Below are 13,640 nucleotides of genomic sequence, written 5' to 3'. Positions count from 1 at the left end.
TAAACACCCCATGGCTTGGGTGGTTCCACACAGTCGCTTAATTTCGGGCGGCATTTGGGTTTCTGAGCTTCACGGGGCCACGCGGAACGGGGGCTGTCACCCTGCCTGGGCTGCCGCCCTGGGCCCTGCTGCGGAGTCCCTGGGTCACCGGCACCGGAGACGCTGTGCCACGGCTCCATCCAGGGAACGCCAGCAGCTGCCGGCCCTGCCTGGCTCTTCCCTCCTGGCACTGAGCGCGGCAGCTCGGTGGAAAGGAAGCGGCGGGGAGGGAGAGCCATCTTGGGGCTGTGTGTGCGCGTGTGTGCGCGTGTGTGCGCTGGAGCACGGGCGTCTCATAGGCTCTGCAACTGCTGCATGGCGGCGGCTTCCCTCCCCGTCGCCCCACGACTGGCCCGGCCGCCTGCCTGAACCATCTCCGGCCGGATCCAAGCAGGGGACGCCGCGGCCTCCCTCTGCCCGCTCCCCCTCTGCCTCCCCCCCTGCCTCCCTCCCCGCCTCCCCCCTCCTCCCTGCTCACCCCCGTTTGTAACCTGACACTGTAGACTGCAGTGGTCTGCGCGTGAACCTCCGGAGGCTTGGCACAGCCCGCTCCTAAGGTAGGCTGAGATTTATCTTTTCTCCTAAAAATAGCTTCCCGCTTCCTTCCGCCTTCCCGCACCGGGCCGCAGCGCGCTGACGGCAGGCGGTAGCCAGAAACTCTTTGCCCTGACAAAGTTTATTTTCCAGTGCTCAGAGGACGCCCTTCAGCTGCGCTTCCAGGTAGCCCCGCCGGCCACCGGCCACCGGCGCCGGCCGCAAGACACCTGGTGCCGGGAGCCGGGGAAAGGGGGGATGTTTCCAGACCATTCCGGGTTTGGCTGCTCCATCCGCCTGGACCTGTCTCCGAGGGGCCAGGCTGGCCGCCTTGGCTCTCAGCAGGAGGTTCCCTCGGGCCTCCCACCCCTCGCCCTCCGGCCTCCTCGCTCCTCCCGCCCCCAGTGGCTTTTCCTGAAAAGCCCCTCTGGGCGAAGTTGGCATCACTGGGCCTTGCCTTTGCAGCTCCAGGGGAGGGGGTGCGTGTGTGAGCAGTGGTTTCGGAGCCGAGCCTCCGGGGGCTTTGGAAGCGTCTTCGGGGGCTGGGGCTGGCGTGGGGAAGGGGGTGTGGGCCCAGAGAATGAGACTTGGTTGTGTCGCTCACAGCTGGGCTCAGACGTGATATGCGCCGAATGAGGACCGTGCAGGAAAAGGATTTGTCAATTCATGTCCCGTAGACTGACTTGAATGATCTATTTGTCAAAACAGATGTTCCCAGCAGAATGTGCATGGCGTGTGTGCGCGCGTGTGTCTGTGCGCCAGTGTGCTGTGTGCACGCAGCAGGCTGCTGGCTGGGGTAGGCTCTCCCCGGAAAGCCTTATCTTCACCTGGAAATGCCGTGTTTACACGGTAGGAAGACCTGCCAGCAAGGAAGTTGGGTTTGTGTGAGCTGGGGAGGTTGGGGGCAGGGGTGCGGCTTGCTCTCCTGAGGCTCAGGCCTTTGTAGAAGCAGCTTTGCTCCTGTCCTCAGGGGCCCCATGCTGGCTGCTGGCTGTCCCCACTGTGTGGGGCTGAGAGCTAGGTTGGTGGGGCCCTTGGGGAGGCGGGGCTGCTGGGGATTCCTCCAGGGACTGGCAATGGGAGCTCCCTGGATCCCCTTACCCATGCAGGTTCTTAGGGCAATAGGGTGAGTGAGGAGGGAGGGCCTTGGGCAGACCTCCCATTCCTGCACCTGTTCCTTCCTGGGAGAGACCCTGTCTCATTCAGGGGTGGATGGTACAGATGGGAGAGGCCAAGTGAGAAGGGCCATGGCTCTGAGAATGGGAGGTTAGGCAGGAAGGAGGCAGCAGGGCCAGCCAGCCTCGGGGAGGTCTGCAGGGCGGGGTGGGGGAGCACCCATGCAGTTTGGATGAGGTGCCCAGGGCAGGGAAGCACATCAGACTCTCCCACTGGCAAGGTGAACAGTCTAGGGTCTTCAGGAAATCACCCTCCCAGATGCCTGGCCCCCTGCTTTCTCCCAGCCCTGCTGCACTTGCCTGGAACTGGCTTCCGGCTGGCCGGCTGCTGGTAACCGATACGTGGGGCTTCATATCCCAGTGTTGTGTGGGCGCCGCTGAGTTCAGGGCTTCCAGGCAGGACTGTTGCATGTGACCCGGTGTGGGCTATGGTGTGGGAGGCAGGCAGGAGGCCAGCCCCGTCTGCAGGGTGGGGTGATGGGCCTGCGCCCCAGCCACGCCAGCCGACCCGCGGCACTGTGCCCAGCAGGGAGCCGAACATTTCGAGGTGACTTCAGGGAAGTGGCTGGCAGCCGCTGTTTACCACAGCTCCTTCTGAGAAGGTGACGAGGCGGGTCAGGGGAAGGTCGGCATCAGCAGCATGCCTGGGGCAGGCGGGGCAGGTGTTCAGACTACGGGCGCGGCCTCCCCGCCAGGCACCAGTGTCCAGTTCCCTGAGCATGGCTGCAGAGACAGGGACCCAGCCACATCCCAATGATGCCTGTGCGCGCGGACAGTTTCAAAAGCTTCCCCCGATGAGACAACATGCAGCCTGTGCTGTGAAGTCCCAGCATTAAGGGAAGAGGCCACTCAGCCGACCGTCTACACCGTGACTTTGTTTCCTTCACTTGCTCTGCAAGTGGCTGGCATGGGGCAGAGGACGGCATGTGCTTGCAGGACCCGGGAGGGGCGGGAGGGACGAACGGGAGGCTCTCCCCGAGCTCCCTGGGCTTTCCTGCCCCAGCCCCGCCCCTGCGTTTTTGGAAAGAAGGGTGAAGTTTTTTTTTTTTTTTTTAATTTTTATTTATTTATGATAGTCACACAGAGAGAGAGAGAGGCAGAGACACAGGCAGAGGGAGAAGCAGGCTCCATGCACCGGAAGCCCGATGTGGGATTCGATCCTGGGTCTCCAGGATCGCGCCCTGGGCCAAAGGCAGGCGCCAAACCGCTGCGCCACCCAGGGATCCCAAGAAGGGTGAAGTTTAATTAGAGCTGTGGTTCTGGACTTGGTGAGCATCCGTGTCGCCGGGGGAAAACCTGGAGTCTCTTGCTGAGCGGGCCTGGGGAATGTCCGGGCGTCGAGGCTGCCGTCCAGGGACCCGCCTTGCGAGCTGGGGTTTGAGCATGGCCGTAAGCACCCTAAGCCTCTCGGGCGGGATGAGGGGTGAGGGTTACGAGTGAGGTGTGACCCTAACACGGCGCCTGCCACCCATGTGGGTCTAGATGCCCAAGCGTTCAAACATCCCCTGGGCCGCGGTGGCTTCTTTTCAGAGCCACAGTGAGCAAGGATCTTACCCCTGAGTTTCCCTGGGCCTTTCCCAGGTCTGTGTGGCTCTGGGGGCCCCATGAAGGGCTGCACTGGTCTGTCCTGGCTGAGGCCGGCTTCTAGAAAATTCTCTTCTTCATTTCTCTGCTTTCCTTGGAATCAGATGCCTTGACCCCTGTTTCCCCATCTTCCATCTGTGCTTCCACCCATCTGGAAAGCTGTCTGGTCTTGTTCTGGCACTTGCTGCAGGTGTTGGGGAGAACCGTCAGTCCTGCAGGTACAGGGGACCCCGGGGGTGCCCATGGTGGGCTTGACCACGCTCCTTGGTCCCCAACATGCTGTCCTTACTTGTCCTTTCCTCAGTCCATCTGTCCTTCCTCTGGCCCACCCACCCTCCTCCCCCCACTCCTTCCCGCTCTCTTGTTGCCTGGCTCTTTCTCCTCTTGTCTACCACCCATCCCACCTCCTTGCCTTCTCCATCACAGACCCTCCCACATGTCTGTGGACTACATTGTGCTACTGTATTTGGAAATGCTCTGATGAACGTGACTTCCAGGTGCCCTGGCCCCAGCTCCATCTATGTTGCTGTGTGTATTTCTGGCTGGTGACTTCCAGGTGCTGCACGTGTCCCATAGCGTTCACGGGCCCCAGTAAGGGCACCACGCTGCCATCAGGTGCCTGTGTACGTATCCCCCTTGGCCCTGTGTGAGAACCATCCTGGGATGCGCCTCAGGAGTGGACGGCAGGGTGGAAAGGATGCATCTGCTTCATCGGGGTGTCTTCTTCCCGTCGTGCTGGCTGTGCAAAGGGGTCCTCTTCCCCACATCCTTGTCAACACTCTGTTGTCCAACGTTCTGCTGTGGGTGCAATGTTATCCAGCCCCTGGACGGCCGTCCTCCTCTGGTGTCCCTGAAGATGGTTGAGAACCACTCCAAGCTCACGGCTGTGTGGGAGACAGTGTGGGGATGGGTGAGTGTCCAGGGGAAGGGCTGGCATCTCCTCAGATGCATTTCTCAGGGGTTACAAGGCCTTCGCCTCATGGTCCAAGGGCTGCCTGGCCAGCCTCAGAGTGACAAAGACTCAAATTAAGCCTTGCCTTTGGAGGACACATTTTCAGGCACCCAGAACCTCTGAGAAGAGTGAAGAATAAGCCATTTCTCTGCAACTTTACACCTGTGCCCTGTAACCAGACCCCTTGCCTATGTGGGGCCATCTTTCCTTTAAAAAGAAAATCTATATTTATCTTTGAATAGGCATACTAGGGTGTGCTGGGTTAGAAGTATTCATGCATGGAATGGGTACCTGAAAAGTGACCCTTCATTTCTACGCTACCTTTCAAAATTTCCTTTAAAAAAAATTTATTTATTTACTTGTGAGAGAGAATGAGAGAGAGCAGAAGGAGAGGGAGAAGCAGACTCCCTGCTGAACAGGGAGCCTGATGCAGGACTCGATCCCAGGACCCTGAGATCATGACCTGAGCTGAAGGCAGACGCTTAACCCATTGAGCCACCTGGGCTCCCTGCCTTTCGACATTTCTTAATATTTCACTGGACCAGGATCCTCATAAAAATGGAAGAAGTAGGGGCTCCCCTGGACTTTTAAGGGCCAGATCATCTATTCTTCTTACTCACCCACAAGGGCAAGGGTTGCATCAGGACCCCAAGGCCTTACAGTCTGTGCAGTCTGGGCAGTCTGGAGTGGTGTGGCCTATGGAGAAATGGGCAGAACAGGGAAGTCCAAAAGTTCATCTGACATTGGCTCGTTTGCTGACAGTGTTGTCTTAACAAGCAGATGAGCATTTTGCATGTAGTAGGTGGTCAGTAAATACTGTTTTGAAAGAACAAAAGGAGGAAACCCAGTGGTCAGTATACTGTCCAGGCTGGCTCCCTGCCCACTGGTTCTGACTGCAGCCTGTGCTGTCTCCTCCTCGCCTGCAGCAAACATGTGTGGTCATCGGTCACCATGGCAGTCCTCCCGTTAGAATCAAGCTCCCAGAAGGCAGTGGTTGTAACTTATTTATCTCTGTGTGCCCAGTGACCAAGGCAGTGCGTTCACTTATTCAGTCAACAAACATTTGAGTAACTATTAAATACTAAGCAGCATCTTAGGTGCAAGGCACAGGGCAGGGAACGAGGTAGATGAGGTCCCTGCTGTCAGGGAGATGAGAATTGTGTATGGGGGAAGGGGGGAGGTGAGGGGACCACAAGTAGGTGAATAAATAACATAATGAAGAGATGACCAAACTGAAGTAGTAGAGCCAGGCAGACTATTCTCTTATGGAGTGTGTTGAGATATTGTGACTGGGTGATCCTGGAAGGCTTCAAGGAGGAGGTGACATTTAGGCTGAGCCATGAATGAGAAGGATTCAGCCAGACAGACACCAGGGCGAAAGTCCTGAATGTTTGAAAGGAGGTTGGCTTCAAGGCTTCTGTTCTCATTGAACTGCGTACTGACGGTGCTGATGGCCTGCCTGGGGGCAGGTGGGATGACAAAGGACTGGCACCCAACCTTCACCCGAGGATCTTCAGCGTCTGGAAAGCAGTGAGGAGGTGCACATTGTTAGCTTCATCTTCAGGGCATTGACCTTGGGGTTCCTTTGTCTGAGATGCGAAGGTCCCCTTCCCCCCACTACCCACCCCTGCCCCGCCCTACCCTGCCTCCTGCCCAGTGCCTCCACAAGGAAAACCTGATTCTCTTCCTTTTGAACTTAAGGCCTTTTAAGTGGATCTTGTAGATGTTGCCTAATCTAGAGGATCTGGTGGTAGGACTTCGGTGAGATTCCCTCCGATTAGATGCTGCTGGTGCCCAAACCCAGCATGTTCTCTGTGATGACAATGTTTAGAACTGATGGCTGCAGTTGGTTCAGCAGAGCTGGTTTGCGTGGTGCTGCTATTCATGGGGCCTGTTGACTTCCCGCCTCCAAGAGGGAGAAACACCCCCCATCACGTGGCTACATTGTTGCCTCCATAGAGGAAGAGGCAACAGATTGGTTTGCTGGCGTCTGACGTCTCCCCCCAGGACGGTCACCTGGAAAGCTGTGTTGGGGCCCCTTTCTGGGGCCCAGGGTCAGCTCGGGATGCCTGCCTAGCTGGCGGGTACCCACGGCGGGGGGGACCCAGGCCCCCAGCCCTGCGTCCGTCCGTGGCCCCTGCTCCCAACACAGTTCTGCGACCCCAGCCGGCTCTGTTTTGTTCTGTTCCCGAATGTCAGCGCTGCCTCTGGAAGTTGCCCTGGGAGGTAGCCTGTGTTCACTGTGGGCCAGCTAGGAAGTCCAAAACAAGCACGAATAACCAAACAATATGCTTATAGTCCTGTCACCCAGGAGCACCGCTGTCGTTGTTGGCATTTTATTCCAGATTCTTCTCCGGGAGGATTTTTATGTCCTCACCTTGTTTGAATTGTGTTACAAGTTTTACTTTGAACATGATCACTTTGCTGTTTCCGTGGCTTGGGAAGCTGCAAACACTTGCTGTGAAGGGGGCGCTGCTCTGATGGAGGCTGTCCCTCAGTTGACTTGTCCTTCATGACCATTTAGATAGGCTGTTTCACTTTTGCCCCATTGTTTCAAACAATGCAGAGTGGCCTCAGCAGAGAATCTGGAGCTGGTGGCTGGGCAAAATTACGACGTGGTGACAGCCAGCTTAATTTCCCCTCGAACCCCTCCCCTTCCTCCTGAATTCTCTGGACATTGAGTGCAGAGTGCACCCTCTCCCCCAGACACCCCAACTTGAGAATTGGGAGTCCGTTTGGATTTCTGCTTGCCCACCGCCAGCCACGCAAACCAAGCCTGCTTGAATGTGTTCACTGTCGGGCAAACAGCACACAGTAGGTGCTCAGCAGTGATCCCCACACACCCCCGGAGGGGCTGGGTGCACTTGTCACCCCCAGACTCTGGGTAATCCCCAAGCCCCCAACCCTGGGGTACGGTCCCTCTCTCCTCTCACATTCTGGGTCATTTCTCAGGCAAAAATTAACCTCAGAGAACTTTCGTAAACTGATCTTCAAGCAACAAGTGCAGCAGTACAGTTGGCTGGGCATTGCTGTATGCACCTGCGTTTTACACACACACAACACCGAGGCTTGGAGACGTGGGCATTGCTGTTTGTTCAGACTGGTCTAACCGAGGAGATGATGGTGTAAAAGAGATATGGCTCCTCCTAGGTCACAGAGCTGGGGTTGGATGGGCGGGTTTCCAACCCGGTGGGCCTAGCTTGGAGGTCCACACGTACCCACGGGGAGCAGACATGTGGCTGATGAGGAAGAGCATGCAGGCCAACATGTCCAGAGGGCAGTGATGAGGATGGGGTAGCAATGAGGTGGAGGCAAAGCAGGACCAAGTCTAAGGGTGAATAAGAGCCATCAGAAGTTACCAGGGGAGCGGTGTGGCCTGCCTGGGCTAAGCAGGGTCCTTCTGGCTTTCGTTGGGTAGAGGATGGGCTGTATGCAGAGTGGACCCCAGAGGGCAGGGGGGCCCAGATGTGAGACGGTGGGGTCTCAGCTCAGACTGAGGGGGAGGCAGTGGCCATCATGAGGAGAGTTGAGATTCAGGGCGGGAAGAGAAGGAGAAGGCACACGTCAGTGGGAACGAGGCTCGGGTACAGCTAGACTGAGTCTGGGAAGAAGTACTCAGCTGAGGGGAGGGGGAGTAGGGGGAGGCAGGGAAGATAGGTGCAATTATATAGGGCTCTATTTGCAGCAGCTGTTCTAGGATCTTTTACAAAATACTGATGCCTAAGGACAAGGTGTGGTCTCTCCGTCTGTTGAAATAGTGTTCGGATACAGAGAGGAAGAAGCAATTGAGGCCAATGAGGTTTTTTTTTTTTTTAATTTTATTTATTTTATTTTATTTGAGAGAGAGAGAGAGAGAAAGCATGCAAGAGCAGGGGTGAGGGGCAGAGGGAGAGACAGACTTCCCACTGAGCGAGGAGCCTGATTCGGAACTTGATCCCAGGACCCTGAGGTCACGACCTGAGCTGAAGGCAGATACTTCACCAACTGAGCCACCCAGGTGCCTGTGCGTGATTTTGTTTTTGTGAAATGTCCAGCGACAGAAAGTGGATTAGTGGTGGTCTGAGCTGGGGGAGTTGGGGGGACGCGGGCATGTAGCTAAAGGGTACAGGTTTTCCTCTGAGGCGATGGAAACCTTCTGAGGGTGACTGTGGTGATGGCGGTGTGTACCTGGAATATGCTAAAAACTGTCGAACTGTACACTTCCAATGGGTGAATTCACTGGTATGTGAATTCCATCTCGATAAATTCATTTAAAGAACATGGATCCCACAGCCATCCCCAAGCATCTGCTCTAAGATGCTCGAGTGGGCCCTGAGCTCAGGAACTTTTATTCAGTTCCCAGGGATTGTGATGTGGGCAGTTCCACCTGCAGAAGGCTTGTTGCTTCTTCCCTCCCACATGGTAGGGGTGGACATCCGTGGTCTCTGTCACTTCCTCCAGGTGGTCCCTATTTGGGGGTGTGTGTGTGAATCCTTCAGGCATAGACACCTCCTGCCCACGCTGGGATCCCCTGGAGGGCAAGCACCTGACAGGTGTGTGGAAGGCAGGGCAGGGTTGGGAGAAGTGAGCAAAGCCAGGGCACTGGCGGGGGCCGCCGGTGACAGGCGCCGGGTCTTTGGCTGCTCTGTTGCCTACAAATCAGCTGTTCCAGCTCCCTGCTTTTTCTCAAGTGGAAAAGCTCATCTTGTCACATGAGTACACATTCAGTTACTTGGTATTTTTCATTTCAGGATTTCACACAGTTAATTTCTATTCCGTGTGGGGAGGAGGAGGGTGGAGTGTGCAGTGGGGCACAGGTGTTGGGGGTCAGCCTGGCCTTCAGGAGCAAAGTGGAGCATAAGGAAGCTGATCCAGAGTGTTCCCTCTGGCTTCCTGGGAGCAGGAGGCTTCTGTTAACACATCAGAATACGGTCTTGCCACCCTGGGGATTTTTTGAATAATTCCATCGTGGATTATTAATAATCTGTCATTGATCAATGAGTAGTCTGTTTGGAGTCTATTAAGAACAGTGGTACTAATGATGACGCTAACGTTTACAGAAGCCCCTCTCCGTCATTCTTAATGTGTCAAGGTGGTCAACTCCTCTGATTTCAGGATGATGCTACAAGGCAGGTGCTGTCCTTCTCCGTGTCTTGCAGAGAGATTGAGACCCAGGGAATTGAAGCCTGTGCCCAAGCTCATGCACCTGACAGTGGCACAGCCAAGATGAGCTGTGGTGTTTTGGGCAGAGCCCACTCCCCTAACCAACCGCTGGGCCGCCCACTGCCAAGGATGTCCACGTACTCCCTTCTCTCCCAGCAGCATCTGCAAGAGGAATCAGCTTCATGAGCGAGCATCTCTAAATGGCTTTCAGAAGGTGGCATTGGCCAGGTTGGGGGGCAGAGTCTAGAGCCAGACTGGTGATTCTGATCTTGGCTGTGTGACGAGGGGTGTGTTTCTTAACCTCTTTGTGCCTCTGCTTTCTCGTCTATAAAATGGGTCTCCTTCTCAGGGGACTGTTGTTATCAATGAGCTGACTCAGGAAGAGCGCTCGGCAGAGTGGTCTTCCCACTATGCTCAGTCTGATGGGGAGGCAGCAGATGGGCATCATGACAGTGAGGAGAATGAAATGATGAAATGATGTGCAACATTCAGAACAGGGCCTGGCCTATAGTGGGGATTCAATACATGGTAGCTATCATTACTGTTGTTTTCCTTTTTTTTTTTTAAAAGATTTTATTTATTCATGAGAGACACACAGAGAGAAACAGAGACACAGGCAGAGGGAGAAGAAGCGGGCTCCTCGCAGGTAGCCCGATGTAGGACTCGATCCCCAGACCCGGGATCATGCCCTGAGCACAAGGCAGACGCTCAACTGCTGAGCCACCCAGGCGTCCCTGCTGTTGTCTTTAGACTCCGAACGGACTAGCCGGTGAGATGATGATGGAATTAGGAGGTACTATCAACAGTCCAAAATATGACAGGATCCCATTCTCACACGTGCTTCGCTCTGTTTGCCCTGTGCCCGGGGTGTGTGTGTGTGGGGGGTAATCTTCTATACACTCTCCTCCTGCTTGCAGACTCCCAGGGCCCTAATCCAGACCATATGAGAAGGTCCCTGCATGTTTGAACAGCCGCGTTGCATCCGTGTGACAGGTAATCTGTAGAGGAGCCTGGTGGCGCTGTGGCTGGCTCACACGTGGCTTCCGTATTACATGCCCACCTTTACGTTGACCTGAGCAGCGGCTCCTTTAAAGGTCCCGGGCTCCCTGCCTTAGCTTGGGTCAAAATCAGGCTTTAGATTCTGGAGTCACCCGTTTTGACCTATCTCAGCAGCCCTGAGTGCAGCTGCCAGTTGCACAGACCATTTGAGGTTTCTTTTCTCTTTGTCTCCTGGGCAGGGCAGCCCAGATTTTTCATAGATGCTTCTGCGTTTATTTATTTTTCCTATGTTAGCGGCAGCACTGCCTACAATGTGTGGGGAGAGCACCAGCCACTGTGGGCGGGGTGTGGGGGTGACCTGTGCTGGTTGATAAGCTCCCGGGAGACTGGCTTAGGCCTCCCTTTGTGTCAGCCACACGCCACAGGTCCCCAGCAGACCCACTGGGAAGACAGGACCTTTCTGCAGGCTGTGGGGGCCTGAGGCTCTGCAGCTCTTCCTTCCGCCCTACACAGCTGGCTAGAGAGCTCTAGGCGTTCCAGAAGAACAGTGAGGGGAGGGGCGGTGGGCAGGTGCTAAGGGCACAAGCATGGGGGGACGTGCCGCAAATGTCTGTGTTGATTTTCATCAGTGAGGAGCAGTTGGAACAGTGATTTATGGGGGAGCCAACCAGTTGACGTGTGGGCCCAGCAGATGGGGTCGGGGTCCGCGGGGTGCCTGCCCTACGGGCCCCCCCACTCCCAGGATATCTCTGTGGCTCTCAGTCATGGGAATGCCAGTGGGAGCACATATCCCCTTTGTCCCCAGAAATACGGACACTGTGGAAAGGGGGGTTCAGCTGTCCTAGGTGCCCAGGATCTGGTCTTTGTTTGGAATTAACAGCGTGGGCTCTGGGTGGGTCGCTTCACACTTCTGAAGTGGGGACATTGAGGTCACATAGCGTTTCCCAGACTTGGAGGAGGCGGCCTCTCCCACTTGGACCGTTCCTAGTGTGGGGGGTGCAAGCCATGTGTGGCGCCACCTTGTTCTGATCCTCGCTCAGATCCTGAGCTGGGTGGATGCACACCCTCCCTTTGCTTGGGTAATGGCAGTGTCAAGGTACCTTTCTGCCCTTGTTGTCTGGCCAAGGTGATTACAGACAATGTTTTTCCTCAATGGGCTCATTTTCCTTTTATTTTCATTTTTATTCTTTTTTAAGATTTTATTTATTTGACAGAGAGAGTGAGAGAAAATGAGCATGGGCATGGGAGGGGCAGAGGGAGAAGCAAACTCTCTGCTGAGCAGGGAGCCCGACATGGAGCCTCGATCCCAGGACGCTGAGACCATGACCTGAGCTGAAGGCAGATGCTTCACCAACCAAGCCACCCTGGCTCCCTCATTTTCCTTTTAAAAGATATTTCTGTAGGCTAAAAATAAATAAAGTTTATAAGATGACCATAAATGGGATCTTTTTATCATCTTAGGTGAAGGGAGCCTAAAAATGAACAGAGTGAAGGCCAGAGCATCTAATGGTTTCCAGCCTCCCTCCCTCCCGCTTGCACCTGCTGGCTCTGGATCTGGTCTGTCCTGGGGCCCCCGCCTCTTCTGATGAGAAGGGAGGCTGGCGAGTGAGCGCTGGGAAGGTGTGAGGACCACTGCTTGCCTGAACTTCCTCCTGGAGGAACTCTCAGCGGAGAATGGAAATGAAAATCATCTTCTCAGTCTCTGAATTAATGCTGTTCCACCCAGCCCTGAATATTGATAACAGCCAGCCGTCATGAGGACAGCGGCACTGTGCCGGCAGACAGTGGCCCTCGCTCTCATCTCACTTCGCAGGGATGAGCCCAAGCCCACTGCATCTTCAAAGCAGCCCTGTAGGTGGGGGCAGGGGGATGAGGCCCCAAAGAGCCTCCCCATCCTAATCCCTGGCACTGGGACTATTCCTTTATTTTTTATTTATTTATTTTTTAATTTTTATTTATTTATGATAGTCACACAGAGAGAGAGAGAGAGAGAGAGGCAGAGACACAGGCTGAGGGAGAAGCAGGCTCCATGCACTAGGAGCCCGATGTGGGATTCGATCCTGGGTCTCCAGGATCGCGCCCTGGGCCAAAGGCAGGCGCTAAACCGCTGTGCCACCCAGGGATCCCTGGGACTATTCCTTTATATGACAAGACAGTGGGTGTCCCCTGTGCAGCAGTGGGTGTGGTTGAGTTACATGTCTTGAGAATGGGGGGTGCATTATCCTGAACAGTCTGGGGACTACTGCCACATGTGTGTGAGACAGAGGCACATGGAGCTTTGAGACACAGATGTGAAACCACATCACAGTAATGAGGCCTCAGCGGAAGGATGGGAAGCTTTGGTTGCAGACTGCTGGCCTGTAGACCTAGGAGAGAAAACATTTTGGTGGTTTTCAGCCTGAGGTGCTGTTGTGAGTCGCAGCCCTGGGAAGCTCACATAGTTGGTGTTTCCCTGATCTCTACTGGGCAGACGGAAGATGGAGATTGGGGGCAGGGAGCAGCAGAGTTCTCAGCCCAGGGCCCGCAGCCAGGAGGGGGCCATGCTGGGGTTTGAAGCAGGTGGTTGAGCCTAAGCTTGGGAATCTTCGCCTATCCCTGGGCTGCACCCCCAGGCCCGTCGGTGGGCACCTCCCTGCCCCTCCACCCCAGGAAACTGAGCCAGGGAGCCAAGGGTGGAGACAGGTAGGGGGTTTCCTGAGCCTTACTCAGGGAATTCTTTCTGAAGGAACGTCAGAAAATGGAAAGCACCACATGGAAGATTTCTTCTGGGTTTAAAAACTGCTATTTGTGGGTGCATTTGTTTTTTTTTCCAAGCAAGAGCCTGGGACTCAGCCTTCCTGAAAGCCCATGGGAAGGGGGCTGGTGTGATCAGGAGCCTGGAGGAGCCGATCCTCCTTACCTCCCGGGACCTTTGGGTCCCCTCTGGTACTCCTGCTGTTGGGGGGGGTTGTTCAGGTGGCCACATGCTGTGTCCCCTCATGTGCAGCTCAGTGCAGAATGCAGGAGCTCCAGCTGGGACATTTTGGGTGCTGAAGGGGAGATATTGCCTGGAACATGGGGCTGGTGACCTCCCCAGAGTGTGGCAGAGGGACATCTTCCTCATCCAGAGGGTGGGAGGCAGAGAAGGGCCCAGGCCTCTGCACAGTGTGAGGAGTCACTGTGGGATTTGAGCTGATTTCCCTCCTGCATCCAGATCTCTCTCCCTACCCTGCCCA

At 55.5% G+C, this 13,640-nt stretch overlaps 1 protein-coding gene across 1 annotated transcript in view; it reads left to right on the top strand.

Moving 5' to 3' along the window:
- The first annotated feature begins 530 nt into the window (after positions 1 to 530).
- The window catches only part of RIMBP2 (RIMS binding protein 2), a 218,397-nt gene continuing 205,287 nt past the window's right edge, over positions 531 to 13,640 (top strand). Inside the window, exon 1 of the mRNA XM_055323130.1 lies at positions 531 to 596. The gene's annotated coding sequence lies outside the window, so the exon portion shown is untranslated. The remainder of the gene's footprint in view (positions 597 to 13,640) is intronic.

The sequence above is a fragment of the Nyctereutes procyonoides genome, unplaced genomic scaffold (assembly GCF_905146905.1).
Source record: "Nyctereutes procyonoides isolate TBG_1078 unplaced genomic scaffold, NYPRO_anot_genome, whole genome shotgun sequence".
Lineage (NCBI taxonomy): Eukaryota > Metazoa > Chordata > Mammalia > Carnivora > Canidae > Nyctereutes > Nyctereutes procyonoides.
This window is presented reverse-complemented; position numbering and strand designations above follow the sequence as displayed.